The sequence below is a fragment of the Mirounga leonina genome, unplaced genomic scaffold, assembly GCF_011800145.1.
Source record: "Mirounga leonina isolate KUSES-001 unplaced genomic scaffold, KU_Mleo_1.0 Mir_101595, whole genome shotgun sequence".
NCBI lineage: Eukaryota > Metazoa > Chordata > Mammalia > Carnivora > Phocidae > Mirounga > Mirounga leonina.
Window position 1 is genome coordinate 11179888 of NW_023270158.1, and position 16296 is coordinate 11196183.

The following is a 16296-nucleotide window of genomic DNA, read 5'->3' on the forward strand; positions in this document are numbered from 1 at the left end:
TATGTAAAATTTAGATTTTAAAAAGCAAAAGCCCTACTAAGTAATACAAATTAAGTGCATTAGGTTTGATAGGGAAGCTGGGATGTTTTTCAGTAACCAAGAATCAGAAACAATTAAATATGTCAGATACCCTTATCCTAGTCTTCATCATCATCATCTAATATAGCATACAGATGACATGCAATTTTTAAGTATTAGAGGATCTCTAAGTTACATACAGACTAGCTCCTCATGTTAAATATTATAATGATGATTAAAATCATCCCTAGGTATTTGGAAATATCACTTTAGAATTTAGCTTTCTCCAACCTGTCTTGCATCTTGTCCAGCAAGTCATTCAGGATAAAACTTATTCAATTCTTGGTCTTCTCTTCCCACAACCATGTGGGATTTTTGGTCATAATTTATGACTGGTTCTTACAAGGGTCTGCATCTTAATGTTTGTTTTTCTATTACTGTATGGGAAATCAAGGTAATTTCTTCTCCAGAACAAATATTTTGTATGCTTCCAAGAAAATGGCACATTTTCAAGATCTCCCCTCAGTGAGAGTGATTTTACTCTCTCTCTCTCTATTTCTCTCTCTCTGAAAAAAAAGGGGGGTTGTGCCTGGGTGGCTCAGTTGGTTAAGCATCCAACTCTTGATTGTGGCTCAGTTCATGATCTCAGGTTTGTGAGACTGGGCCCTGTGTCAGGCTCCATGCTAGGTGTGGTGCCTGCTTGGGATTCTATCTCTCCCTCTCCCCTGTCTCTCTCTCTCTCTCTCTCTAAAAAAAAAAAAAAAAGTGATTTTAGTCATATAGAAACTATGGTTACAATGCTTGGTAAAAATCAAGTAATAATCATAATACTCAATAATGAAATTTAGATCTTTTATATTTGAATTTAAACATATTTTTCCTATGCTTTTGTTGAAAAATTATACTTCGGCATTTCCAGGGATTCTGATATAATAGTGACTCACCATTTTGTTAAATAGCCAACCTTTCTCTAAGTATTAAAGAGTAAGGGTTCAAAACCAAAAGGGCTAGCATTTACTTTGACATCTTGGCATTTTTAATCTTCTGTAATATTACATTTTCAAGTTAATTTTAATCTAACAGATTTTGACATGCAATAAAATATTTAAGCAATTCCTTTTGTTAAAGTTCGAAAGTACAATGTACTGTTTGAACATAATCTTCATGAAATTTTACAAATGTGCATATTCTATCAACCAAATTTTAAAATTATCTTTGCTGCTGGATGAATTTATTAATAGGGTAGAAACTCTTTCATATCACGTGATTACAGCCAAAGGTTTTTGGCTAATTGAAGAAGTTGTTAAAATGAGGAATAATAAAATACGTACAAAACATATCCTTTAATTTTTTTTTTACTTCAACAATAAGCGATGTGTATCTATTTGCCAACCTTTCTTTGAGTTTAATCCCTTTGCATGAAATTGACCTTTGCTTTTTTCCCAATAAACTACAACCGTGATAGACTGTGTATGGTTTCCAGTTTTATTAGATAATAAAGCAAGATTCTAAAGACACTCGTGAAACAAACTGAATATAGAATCCTCTTAAGAGGTTGTTTTACCATGTTTTGGACCTCTCTGCCACAATTCCCTTGCTTTTGCTTACGTTTTGGAGCCCTCAGTTTTTTATATTATGTCCAGAGATCTTGTAATCAGTTGAGAGATGGGCTGCAGTGGATATACAGTTCTACGGTGTAAATGACCTTGCCCTCATTTTATTTTTTTCACTTTTAATTTTAATATGAATTCAAAGATAAAAGATACAAAAATAGTACAGGTTGTCCGTAAGTCTGTTACCAAGTTCACCAGTTGTTTATATATTATTTTGCCCTTTTACTCTATCATTCTGTTTGCGTGTATTTATATGCGTACGTATGCATATGTTTTCTGATCTTTATTAAAGTGCTTCTCTACCAGAATTCACCAATGTAAAATAACTGTATTTTTATTTTATAATTTGTAAGTAATTTATGGAGTGATGCATTAAAGCTATAGAAAGATCCTCTCTCGTCACATTTTTACCCCTTAATTCCTTTGATGACATTCTAACTCCATCATTCTTTTTCCATCTGTTAGTTGGCAGTTTACTATGAGGAGGCACTCTTCCTTCTCCTCCATTTACGTATTTACCCATTTATTTATATTACTTTGGGAACATGGATTTTATTCAGTGGGCTGTAATCTCATATTATTTATTTTGATGTTCAAACTTTACCGGATTTGGCCTGTATGTATCCCTTCTGACTGGCTCTTGTGATTTGATGTGTTTTCATGATTCTTGGAGCAGTTAATTGTTTCTGGCACAGTCTCAATGCAGTTGTCAGCCATTTTTCTAAGGAGTCAGATTTCCTTCTTGTGGAGAATGGTATTGAAAAGTAACATGTAGATGCTAGGTATGTCATGTTGTTGGAACTGTCGTCTCTTTCAGTGGGCTAACAAAGAAGCACACAGACATACATGTGCAGACACGCACCTACATTCATTTACCTGAGCACTCCAATGTCCACACTAAAGAGTTTATTCTAGTCTTCTCTTTCCATCTTTGTAACTCTCTTCTCCAACAATGAACAAACTTGTACCTGTTATTTCTAATATACTTACTTGTTCACACCTGGGATTTAAAATGAGTTTCAGAATGGCTAACCCATGACACTACAAAAAGAAAACTTACCAACTAAAGTTCAGTATCTGTTTATACTTCTTCTTTGAGGCAGTATTTACATACAGTGAAATGCTCAGTTATGAGGGGTACAGTTTGTTAAATTTTGATGAATGTATACAATTCTGTAATGATTACCCTATTCGGAAAACAGGACATTTCCACGGTCCCAGAAAGGTTCCTCTTGCCCACTTAAAACCAACCCATACCCTTCATTGGCACCCTCTTTTTGAATTATATCACCATATACTACTTTTACTTGCTCTTTGAACATCATAGAAATGGAGTCATTTAGAATATACTCTGCCTTCTTTTACTCAACATTTCATCTCAACTGTTCTTTAGATTCATTATTATTCTTATTATATATCACTAGTTCATTTTTTTTTAGTTCATTATTTTTTAAATGTGTAGATACATTTCATGGATATACCATTATTTATTTTTCTTGTGGATGGATATTTGGGTTGTGTCTGGTTTTTAGCTATTATGGAGAAGGTACTATAGACATTCTTGGGCAACTATTTTGGTCAACACATGTTTTCTTTTCTCTTGGATAAATATCTAGTGGACATCCTGAGTGCTAGAGTAGGAGTATGCTTAACTTCATAAGAAAATATTAAAACATTTTGCATTGTGGTCATACCATTTTCTCTTGTCACCAGCAACGTGTGAGAGCTCCATTTGTACCTCCTCCTGTCCAACATTTGGTGTTGTCAGGTTTTTATTTTTGCTTTCTTCAGCCATCCTAAAGTTTGTGAAATGATGTCACATTATATTTTTAGTTTGAACTTTGCTGAAGAGGGGTGCCTGGGTGGCTCAGTCATTAAGCATCTGCCTTCGGCTCAGGTCATGATCCCAGGGTCCTGGGATCAAGCCCCGCATCGGACTCTCTGCTTAGCAGGTAGCCTACTTCTCCCTCTTCCGACTCCCCCTGCTTGTGTTCCCTCTCTCGCTGTCTCTCTCTCTGTCAAATAAATAAATAAAATCTTTGAATTTCCCTGAAGAAAAGTGATATTGAGCTCTTGATCCATAGGTATTTAGAAGTAAGTTGATAATCCCTCAAATATTTGGAACTTTTTTTAGATATATAATTTTTATTGATTTCTGATTTCATTCCATTGTGGTCAGAGCACGTACTTCCTAAGATTTCAATCTTTTGAAAGTGTGATTTGTATTGATCTGTGTTCTATTCCATGTACTCTTGAATAAATATGTATTCTACAGTTCTGTGGGTATAATGTTCTATATATTCCACTTAAGTCAAGTTGATTGATTATGTTATACAAATATTCCATGTATTTTTTAATTCTCTGGAAGTCTACATTGTCTTTGAGTAATACAGCCATACGAGGTTTCTTATAACCATTATTTTTGTGGCATATCATTTTTCCCCATTTTTTGCCTTAATAGGATAGACTATTTATTTATTTGTTTGTTTATTTATTTAATTTATTTATTTTTAAAGATTTTATTTATTTATTTGACACAGAGAGAGATAGCAAGAGCAGGAACACAAGCTGGGAGAGTGGGAGAGGGAGAAGCAGGCTTCCTGCGGAGCAGGGAGCCCGATGTGGGGCTCAATCCCAGGACCCTGGGATCACTTCCTGAGCTGAAGGCAGATGCTTAACGACTGAGCCACCCAGGTGCCCTAGGATAGACTATTTTTAAAGATTTCATTTTGCTTACAGTAATGACAAATGACCTTTATTTAGCATTTTGACATTTAGTTCTATCTCTTTTGCTCTTTTAGTGGTTGATCTAGAGATTACAATATACATCTTAAAGTTATCAGGGGAAAAATTCAAATAATATTTTACTATTTCACAAAAAGTATAAGGAACTTAGACCTTCATCAATCCATTTACATCTACTTCTCATTTTGTTTTTGTTGTCTTATATTTTTCTATGACAGTTCTGTGAAACTCACAATTGCTTTTTTATATTGATTGAAACAGTGACAAGTCTATTAAATAAGTTCAAAAAAATAAAATATATGACACTCACTAAACAGTCGTCCTTTATGTTTGCCCTGATACTGACATCCTCTGATGCTCTTCATTTCATCCTTCACATCTTGATTTTTGTTGTACAGTTTCCCTTTAGGCTGAAGAAATTGTTTAAACAGGCTTTTTTTTTTTTTTTTTTCTAATTCAGGTCTGTTTTTTAAAAATGCCTTTATTTCAGCTTTGTTTTTGAAGGATATTTGTACTGGATATAGAATTCAGGTTTTAAAGATATTTTTTTCCCAGCAATTTAAATATGAAATCTAGCTTCCTTTGATAGAACTTACTCATCATTCATATTAATTGCTGCCTGGTACATAATGTGTTGGCTTTTTTTTTTCCCTGTCTGCTTTAAAATTTTCTGCTTTTGTTTGGCTTTCAGAAGTTTGACTATGATGTGTCTAGGCAAGTTGTCTGTATATTATCCTTCTTTGGGTTTTCTGGGCCTCTTGAGTCTATAATGAGTATTTCTTACCCAATTCGCAAAAACTTGGCCTTTCCTTTTTTGGGGGGGGGGGGATTTTTTTTCTGCATCATTTTCTCTATTCTTTTCTAGGACACCAGTTACGTATATCTTCGACCACTTGATGTTGGCCCACAGGTCATAAAGTCCCTATTTTGGTTTTTCAATATGTATTCTTTTTCTCTTCTCCTGATGAGTTAATTGCTCCTGATCTAACTTCAAGTTTACTGAAAGCTTTTTGTCCTTTCCCTATCTCCTCTTACTTACACTTATCCCCTGGCTTTTTCATTTCAGATAGCATTCTTTTTATTTCTAGACCTTCTAAGTGGTCCTTTGTAAAAGAACTTCCATTTCTCTCCTGACATTTCCCATCATTGTACTCATTATGACCAAAGCTTTTCTTTAAGTATTTGAACATATTTCTAAAATCTGATCTTTGCTTGCTAATTCCACTGAGTCATTTCAGGGTTGATTTCTGTTAAGTGCTTATCTTCTTGACCATGAGTCACATTTCACTGCTTCATGTCAAATAAATTTTGATTCTCTAGTAGACATTTGGGTTATATGTTTATAGAGACACTAGGTTCTGCTTTCTTCCTCTGAACAGTGTTGACTCTGTTTAGCAGGTGGTTACCTTTGCTGGACTCAGGCTCTGTCTTCCCTGAAATGGGCAGCAGCCGAAATCTCTGCTCAGTTATGTCAGTCTTCCATATGTTGCTCCTGGAGTCTTCCTTGCACAGGGCATAGTCTGAAGGTCAGTCAAGTGTGTGAGTGAAGATTATATGCAGATTTTGGAACTCCCTTGTCTTTGGTTTTTCCTTTTCTGGAAATTCCCTCCTTAATTTCCAGCCACTTCTCTTCAGTCTAAAACTTTATCTCTGACTCTTCGAGTCAGTAAGACTATTCTGCATTGTGAAGACTGAAAAGGGCCCTTGGGTGGGAAGGTGTTTAATTGTTCACAAAGTGAGATTCCCTTGTTTCAAGACTCAAATTACCTTCACTTTCTGCCTACTTTGTACTTGCTTTCCCCATGAGTCTTAAAAAGGAAATATTCACAATGCCAATGAAAAAAAAGAGCTAAACAGAGGCGGTGATACTAGAATCTATTAAACAATGTAGTAATCAAATGAAGTTTGTGATAAAGTTTTTATGACATTGAGAATGATATTTGAACTTCGAAAATCAAAGTGTGAAATATCCGTGGCGGTAAATCAGAGGCTATCATGACAGGTGAAATTTTAGGTTAGAAGAAAACAAAATTAATATTCTGTTTCTGTTTATTTTTAATGATAGAAATTATTATGTCCAAGAAATTACTACCTGTGAATGTGCTTTGCACTGCCAAATGGGCTTATATGGTTCCAGTCGTACTGATTTAACTATTAAATTCAGAAAACAAAGGTAATCTTTATCATTCTTTTCAACTGTTTCTACTGAATGTAAATTGTACACAGTCTCTAAAATCATCTGTGTTACTTGCTGTGTCTAAACAAAGACATAGCAAATTGCATTTCTTCAATTACATTGTTTACATCTGATTGAAACTGATTTGAAAGTAGCACAAGGCATACATCGGGAACAGGGAAAGCTCAGACATTGGTGGTTCTCACTATGGGGTTTTAAAAAATATATTTTGGGGTGCCTGGGTGGCTCAGTTGGTTAAGCGACTGCCTTCGGCTCAGGTCATGATCCTGGAGTCCCGGGATCGAGTCCCGCATCGGGCTCCCTGCTCGGCAGGGAGTCTGCTTCTCCCTCTGACCCTCCCCCCTCTCATGCTCTCTCTCTCTCTCTCTCATTCTCTCTCTCAAATAAATAAATAAAATCTTTAAAAAAAATAAAAAATAAAAAAATAAAAAATATATTTTGTTCTTTTAATTGACATGGAGGGAGAAGCATTCTGATTTATTCATTACTTATTTATCGCATGTCTGAGAGGCATTTAAAAACTTCCCATGGTATTTAACCTCAGAGCAGTTACCTTTTTTTTTTTTTTATAATTTCATTGAATGCCAAATCTTGGCTGGTAATTTTTTTTAAAAATTAGCAAGATGAAATTTGTGGTTCGGATGTAGTCATATTAAGTCAGATAACCATTTACCAAAAACAGTTATTGGAATTATTTACCCTTGTAAATATTCTATATTAGTCAGCAGATGGCATGCATTGTACATTAAGTATTCCACCATGTTATGGCATGTACTTTAGAACAGAAAGCATCTGGTTTTCTCAGAAAGACACATTATCCCCTCATTTGCAGTTTAGTGTTAATTTGTGAACTATTTAGTGATCATCAAAGAAGGTGATATTTCATCTTCATTTAGTTTGTATAGCAGATTCAATCAAGAATAAGATGAGGTAAAAATACATTTAGCAATTCCTTAGCAAGCTTCAGCATCTCAAAAAAAAAACAGTCCTGAGGAATTGTTTTCCTGCTTTGGCTAGAGGCTTGCACAGGAGGACAGAAGCCTTTTGGATGCAGTTTCTGAGTGCCTTCCATGGATTTCAGGAATAGAAAAACCATTTCCTTTGTATACGAATAACTACAGAAATCCAAAATCCAAGAAACAAGTAAATCCACAAACAAGGGCAGCTAAATGTACTTCTGGGTCATCTATTTAAGATAACACTGGAGTAGCCTAATAGGAAAATCTCCTTATATATAAAACCAGGCACATGTTCACAGGCTACCCTTTGAGTAGTTTCAAAGGAGAGTTTGGCTGGTGATGCTCTAACGTAACATAGCCTCGCATATTTCTTGTCCAACTGATAGCCATCTGTCAGCCTGGCCTGATGCCTATTCCCAAGGCAGTGGGTCACTCTTGACAGGGCCTGAGTTGTGGCTGTCAAAGTTCTCTCCAGGGAGCTGAGTCACACAATAGATAAGAGAGTGAACACAGAGAGAAACAGAAACACAAACTGCATACACCTCAACAGTCAAAATGGAGAGAACAGCAATTTGCTTCCCTTCATAGCAGAGTATTTTTTTTTTAATCTGTTAACCATAGAATAACTTGCTGAGGCTGAGACTGATGCCCTTTTAACCATGAACTTTAAGGCCAGTTGTATTTGAGGGGAAACAGAAAAACTATGTAGGTTCTGTGATAAATTAATGTTCCTTATTCCTAAATAGATTAATTAAATAGCCATTGAAAAGCAAAAACAAAACAACCCCCTCAAAAAAACAAACAAAAATCCTTAACATTTTTGTTTGATAGAGAACTAAATTGATAAATATTTACTTGAAGAGCAAAATACATAAATATGCAAATTATAGATAGATATCTTCGTTATTTTTTCTCTTACCAGTTTAGATCTGTGTTTCATTTGAAGGATTGTTTCCAGTTTCAAAGGAGAGTAAAATACCTCAAATTTTAAAAAATGCATTACTTTGGTGGTAAAAGACTTTGGGGTTTGATTTATTCCGTGTCTGTGTTTAGAGTTACAGGTGATCAAGGACATTAATGAAAATGTTATGTGTTCCATTTGATTGATAGTCTTCAAAAGACTTCAGAAATGTTAAATGCTCAGCCAAGAAGAAAAGCTTCTTGATTTTCCTGTGTAGGTAGGAGCTGGGCATGTCTGTGGGAGTTCTGAGTGGGACTGCCATTCTAGCTGCTGGCTTCCAAAGATGCTAAAAGTAGCACAGTCGTGGTAGTTATTGATGGATGAGTGCATTTTGCTGTCCGTTTCTTTCTTACTATGGACTGTTAGGAGCATTTTGTTGGGATTGTGTTCCCTTTTATCTATCTCTTAAGGAAAACTGGGGCATATACCCGGGTGGGGGGGCGGTGGTGAGGAGATACATAGGAACCAGGTAAAACTATAGCTCTTCTGTGTACCTCAGAGACTTGGGGAGAAATGTGTTTTGTAAAATGAGCTCTCTGTACTTGAGGGTTATGCTCAGGGTCTTTCTTTATCATTTGGCTTGCGTTCCAGGTTTCCTGTGGCCTAAGGCAGCACTGACTCAGTACCTTCATAAGAAATTGTGTACCTGTTTTTGAAGGAATTTGTCACACATAGGTGCCTTGAGGTTATTGGCTGCTTCAGGAAAACCTGTTTTCATTGGCAAGTAAACTGACATGGTTAAAAAAAAAAAAAGTCACCAATTACCTCTCCAAGTGAGAGGGAATGGATGCCATGAGTGCTATGAGTCTGCTTCACTGTAATGACAAGAGATCTAAAAATCAGATTGTCACTCCTGCCTGGTATATGCAGGTGACCCACGGCCGCAGGCAGGTCATTATACCTGTAAGTGCCAGATACTCCAGGATTTGGCATCAGGCCTGTTAAGCTCAGAAGCCAGCTGGCTGAGCATTAGGGAAAACCGGGGAGACTTCCCCTAATTGGGGGTGAAAATATGGCCGTGTAAAAGATGCATAAGGAAGCTGCATGTCTTTTTATAACTAAATATCATTTTGAACAGGAGAATAAACAAATATCAAATACATGAACTCACTCTTCATTTCTCACATTCTCCCCTATCCCAGCCCGCCTCGGAACCTCCAACCCCCCCCCCCCGCCCCCACCGAACAAAGGCACGAGGCAGCATGTAATCATGTCACTCTGTCACCAAGTCTCCTTCTCAATGAAATTCAGGTGTCGAAACAGAAAGGAGTGACGGCAGATTTTTCCCCTCTTTCAGCAGAAAGCCAAGGAAATGCTTCCAGAAAGATGAAAACTACACTTTTGTGTCATCACAAATCATCTGTGTAACACCTGGTGCACAAATATTGCACCTCTTTGTGTCAGCTGTTTATTGCTGGGGTTAGGACAGGAATACATTTTCTATGTCAATACTTGATTAGGTGAAAAATTCCCTGCAAGTGGAAGCTGAGTTACTTGTCAAGAAATGGGTTGTGTTGAAAACAGAGCAGAAGCTCTTGTGAGATAATTAATGTTATTTGTTCGAGAAAAATCACTATTTCACAACAAAATAGTATTAAGAGACTTGAAGTAAATATATTTTCCAAAATCTTCAAATATTTTAAATAATCATTTAGGCAATGTGTCTGCAACAAAGTGGGTCAAGAAATACCCTTACTAACAGGCAAAAATAGAAGCGTTACAATAAAATGAGAGTTTCTTCTTACTGCTTACTTGCTATGCACCATGCATTCTTATATTCTATGAAAATTCTCTCTGGTACTATTATGTTCATTCATGTTACTCCCATTTTACAGATGATTAACCTGAAGGAAGAACCTGATTCAAATTTCAGAATTTCTCATTCAAAACCAGATACTATCTTGAGTAGGAAAATCAGATACCATTCGTCCACATTTAAGTCAGTCTTTTACACGCATCCTTTGCCAGTATCCTAAATCGAGTTTCTGTGTATGTGCTTTAAAATTTGAGGTCACTGTGCAGTGTTGATTTTTCCATCTCTGTGATCAATGTCACTGATTAATTTACTGCTAGAGCTGGTAAAATATCTACCAGTACATCTGGTGGAGTGTTGCCATTGAGATGAACTGGAGTTTTTTTAACTGGCCTGAAAAATACATTGTTTGCTTCACTATGGAATCTTAGGGCAATGGAGTCAGTTTATTCACACATAAATAAAATCGCCATACTGCATTCTGCATTTGGTCTTAAGAAGGCTGGTGAGTGGCATCTTGACAATAAGGGAATTAGTACTGATGGGTGACAGTCTTCGAAATACTGAGACTTCAGCTGATCTTTTTTATTAATAAATAAATAAATAAATAAGTAAGTAAATAGATGGTTAGGTCATAAGAGCTCTGAATACCATAGATTCCCATCACATTTTTCAAAACGTGAAGGCTGACATCTTTTAAAATAGAGCAAAACCCATATCAGAGCATCTACACTGTGAAGGGATGTAGCACAGAAGATCCGGGGCATATTAGGGAATGAGTATTGAAAACTTTTTTTTAAAAAGTTACTAGTGGTGTATAGTAGATATATACTGTTATATTAGTTTCAGATGTACAATGTAGTGATCTGACATTTCTATACATGACTCAGTGCTTACTCTAAGTATAGTCATCATCTGTCATCATACAATGTTATTACAAGATTGTTGATTATATTTTGTATGCTATACTTTTATCTCTGTGACTTAGTTATTTCATAACTGGAAGATTGTACTTCTTAATTCCCTTCACCTGTTTTCCCCATCCCCCCCACCTCCCCCCTGGCAACCACCAGTTTGTTCTCTAAGAATCTGTTTTTGTTTGTTTGGTTGGTTTGGTTTGGTTTTTAGAATCCACATGTAAGTGAAATCACATGTAAGGTACATCTTTCTCTGTCTGACTTTTTTCCCTTTGCATAATACCCTCTAGGTCCATCCTTGTTGTCGCAAGTGGCAAGATCTCATTCTTTTCTATAGCTGAGTAATATTCCATTGTGCATATATACCACATCTTCTTTGTCCATTCATCTATCAATAGGCACTTGGGTTGCTTTCATATTTTGGCTATTGTAAATAATGCTGCAGTAAACATACAGGTACATATATCTTTTCAAATTATTGTTTTTGTTTTCTTTGGATAAATACCCAGTAATGGAATTACTGGATCTCATGGTATTTCTCTTTCTAATTTTTTGAGGAACCTCCATACTGTTTCCACAGTGATTGCACCAATTTACATTCCTGCTTTTTTAAAAAAAGCATAGGAAGTGTTGGAATGCCATCCTGGAGGGCTGGAGTAAGGTGAGCAGGTGTGAGCCTTCCTTTAAATGAAAAGACCCATAAGGTGTTAGTATTTGCAGAAGCATCTTGAGAGAGTGGCATAGCTTCTTCCCTTTTGGATTGGTTGTGAGTTTAAAATAGATAGAAACAGATGAAAACAAAACATACCCATAGCCAGTGCTTGCTTATGTAAAAAAACAAATGTCAGTATGAAATATTCTTTAGCTTTCCATTCAAGCTAATCTATCATTTAATAACACTGTGGTTAGCAGCAAAAGCATAATATACACATTTACTATTTTTTAGCTCCAAATGTACTTTCTATTCCACCATATTTATACCATCTTTCTTTCCCCAAACATGACAATTACAGTCTTGCTTCTTTCTCTGCAAAGCTACTAGCATTGTCCCATTTGCTCTACCCACTGCCCCTGCTCTACCCCTCCTCCTCTCCATCTGTTAAAATGTCCCCAGTCTTCAAAAGTCACCTCTTCCAAAGAGCATTTGTATATATCCCCACAAGCTGTGTATGAACACTTTTTCTTTCTTCGATCTCTCAGATGTACAAATTATCGATATTATGATATATCCTAGCATTTCTGCCGTTAGCATCATGGTTCCTAGAGTCTATGATCTCCCCTTCTTCTGTAAATTAAGGTTATTTTTTTTTTTGTCATGTTTCCTGGCACTTTTCCCGTTTTTCTGTTAAGAAAAAAAAAAAAAACAGTCTCAAAAATTACTTTTGCTGGGTTTGCTAGTTCTTTTTTTTTTTTAATTTTTTTTTTTTTTATTATTCATGAAAGTCAGAGAGAGAGAGAGAGGCAGAGGCAGAGGGAGAGAAGCAGGCTCCCCGCCTAGCAGGGAGCCCGATGCGGGACTCGATCCCAGGACCCTGGGATCATGACCTGAGCCGAAGGCAGACGCTTAACCATCTGAGCCACCCAGGCGCCCCTGCTAGTTCTTTCTGTACTCTGGGCATTGTTGATACATCCTTTGAGAGTTGAACTTGTTTCCTCTTATTTTGTCACCTTTCATGGACTTCAAATATCTCTGGACCATGTTTGTTTTATTCTTTTTAGTTTGCAGATCATGGTCCTTGAAAAAAAAGTTTCAAAATACATGTTGAGAGGTTCTCCATTCTTAGGTAAAATCACCTGCTTCCAGACACCATGTTCTGTTCTAGATTCATAGAGTCCTCTTTCTGGCCCCTAGTATTTTAAGTTGAACAGATTTTAAGCTTTTACTGTATCAGATATCTTTTATCTCTTGGTATATACCTATGAGTATAATCTCCAGCCAATGCATCATGGTGGATTTTACCTTGATTTTTCTAGAAGCTGTCTTCTTGTGGTCTGTAGCCCATTTCAGGTTCCGTACATCCCCTTAATTTCACTTGATAATTCCCATGTGATCCAGTCCCTTTCTCCCAGAATTTTATCGCATCCACTTCACCCCCGATTCTCTAGTGGAGATTAAATTGTCTCTTCGATTGTCAGTAATGGAATTATCAGCACTGAAAGTCATGAATTTCTTGTATACTCCACACTTGATGGAGTGTGACTTCTAGCAGATGACCTAATGCTGCTATGTTGTATCTCTCTGACAGTTTTACAGTCTGCATTAAGGAGAGATTTTCTTTGTTCTTCCTTGGAAGTTAAGGGAATCACACAAAGTATTACATTCGGTCCATTCCTTCTCTTGAGGAAACATCTCCATTCCCCTCATACCTGCTCTCTTCTCATTTCTCTCTCCTGAATGTTTCCTCTCCTTCAGACATATTCAGGAAATAGCAAGGCTAGAGGCTATGTCTCCTAAAAACTAGTACCCACCTTCTCTCCTTCCCTCTCAATCAAGCTTCCTAATGAAATGAGCTATACTTCCCATTTTCACAATTTCTCTCTTTACTAATTTATTAATCACCAAAAGAAATGTGGCTTTTGTTCTCACCTTTCTTAGAAAGTAAGCAACAAATCACTAAATCCAATGGCCATTTTTCCGTTATTTCCTCTTAGAGTTCTTTCTTTTGCAGATTTCTACAAGACTACTCTTATTTGTTTTCTTTACATCTTTCTGCCGATTATTTTATTTCCCAACGTGACTTTCTCTTCCTATAACTTCGCTTAAGTGTAAGTGCCCCAAAGGTAAAGTTCTATCTCTTCACATGGCCTAGATCCTATGTATTCATCTTCCATATTCTTCCAGGGAAATCTCACCCATATACATGGCTTCAACTAGTTTCTAAATGCTGTCGAAATCCTAATGTATCCACCTAATCTAGAATTCATTCCTGAGTTCTGATACATCTACTGTGTACTGCCTTGTCTCTTCTAGAGGCCCCACAAATTGCTAAAGCCCAAATCCCAGAATCATCATTTAGTTTTTGTCTTAATGTTCTTCTTTTGCAGTCTTAATCTTTTGGCTTTCATGCAATCCAGCTGCAGATCTTTGCCTAAAAAGCTTCCTTTCCCCCATCCAGATTCGCATTTCACTTATCACTCAAACATACTATCGTTGCCATTAAATGGAAGCCTCATGCCTTCTGATGGCATGGAGGCCCCTGGGATACAGATGCAAGTGTTGAGGATGGAAAGATGGAGTGGATATAATATTGATTTTCTCTGCCTGTGAAGATAATTATTTTCCCAGATCCTAGATATTATCTAATACTCAATATTTCTCTTCTCTTGTCTCTTATAACCACATGATCAATTTCAATAATTTTGGTGAGATTACAGCCAAAACCAGCAGTTAATTAGTTTTAGGGACGGTGTACCAAATATGTGACAGGTGATTATTTAATTCTTTCAACAACTGTGAAATGAAATAGAAGTTAAGAGCACTGCCTTAAAGATTACAGAGGAAAAAAAAAAGAAAAGAAGGAAAACAGAATTTAGTTAACCTTCCTAAAGACGAATGAGGTTCAGACTCGGGTATCTGGATTCCAGTGTTCATCCTTGCCACTTGAGTACCTAGGTAGGTTCTTTATCAGTTTTGACAACAAAGATCCTGTAAGTAACTCTTTTGTTTGTTAATGGATTCGACCATTTGCACAATTATGAGAGAGAGAGTCCGTAACCTCAAAAATCTTAAATAATCTATACCCTCAGACAAATGTCAACATCTGTAAATATGCTCAGAATCACCTACCAGTATAAAGCATGGAGTAACTATGCTCTGAGCTTGGTGATCTATCTCGAAGGATTCAGTGCCCCAGGAAGGCTTTTATGTGGGGATATGTTTGAGTCGTTCCGGGAAGGTTAATTATTTTTTCACTGCATCTATACAAGAGTGAGGATTACCTAAGATCGGCTATAATTAAATGCTGAGAGAGATGGAACGTGAAAATCCCTTTCAGATGATCACATACCTCAAACATTTTTTGAAATCCACAGATTTCCTAAAGTAAGACAAGACAACCCCTTGGAGGAAAGACAAATTTAAAATAGCATTTGGAAATGTAGTTTAAAACATTCAAAATCGAAAAAATGTAAACATATTTGCAAATAGACTCATTAACTTGTGCCAGATGTTTCACTGAACAGATAAAACAATTTGAAAACAAAAGAAAAAAGGTTCTCTTTATTTTCATGGCAAATGTTTAGTGTGTGTGTCATCCTCCAACACTTAACAGCAAATGAGTGAGTAATAGCGTGATCACTGCAGTGAATTGTTCGGTTTATGTCTAAAATCAAGTAGTGACTGTCAAGTAAATTCCACCTCGGAGAAGAGAGAGTATTTCATAGTGCTTTGGGAAGCCCGTATGGCTATTTCTCCAACAAAGATCTAGCGTTTCACAAATTGAATTAGAGACTCATTTGACCTGCTATGAGGGAAAGATGCTCTTGATGGCAGTAGAATTCTTGTCATAGACTTTCATAGACTTTACATGGCATTATTTCAGTTTCAGCTTTTTATAGCCTATACCTCTGCCATGTGGGCAGCCGAACAGCACCTGAAAGATTAGTTCCTGTTAGGAGAGCATCTAGATTGAAGCTGCGGTTTAGAACAGTAACAACTGATAAACTTCAGTTGTGCAAAGTGGTGTCAGCATGACTTGATTTGGATAATGCTGAGTGGGGGGGGGGGGGGGGGGGGCAGCGCATTCACATTTCCATTTTTGGGCGTACTCACTCCAAGCCCACCCTCACACATGGAATTCCTCTAAATAAACCTAATGCTGGTAATCATCTGACTCATTAGCAAGTGCTTCTTCCTGCCTGAAACTGAGTGGGTGCAGTGAAGGATAGATTAATCTTTAAATCCCATGGAATACACATCTGCTCTCTTTGCCTTCTGATGTTTTTATGTCAGTAGCGTAATTAAAAATAAAAATGTATTGCTATGTCAGGAGAGACAAGCTGAATAATATACTTGCAAAGGAATATAATCAGCCAATAATTAATAATCACACTAATGAAATATTTCAGTAATCATGTGGAATTTACGCTTTAGATAGAGAGAAGAAAATCTACCTAGAAATTCCGAAAAGTTCC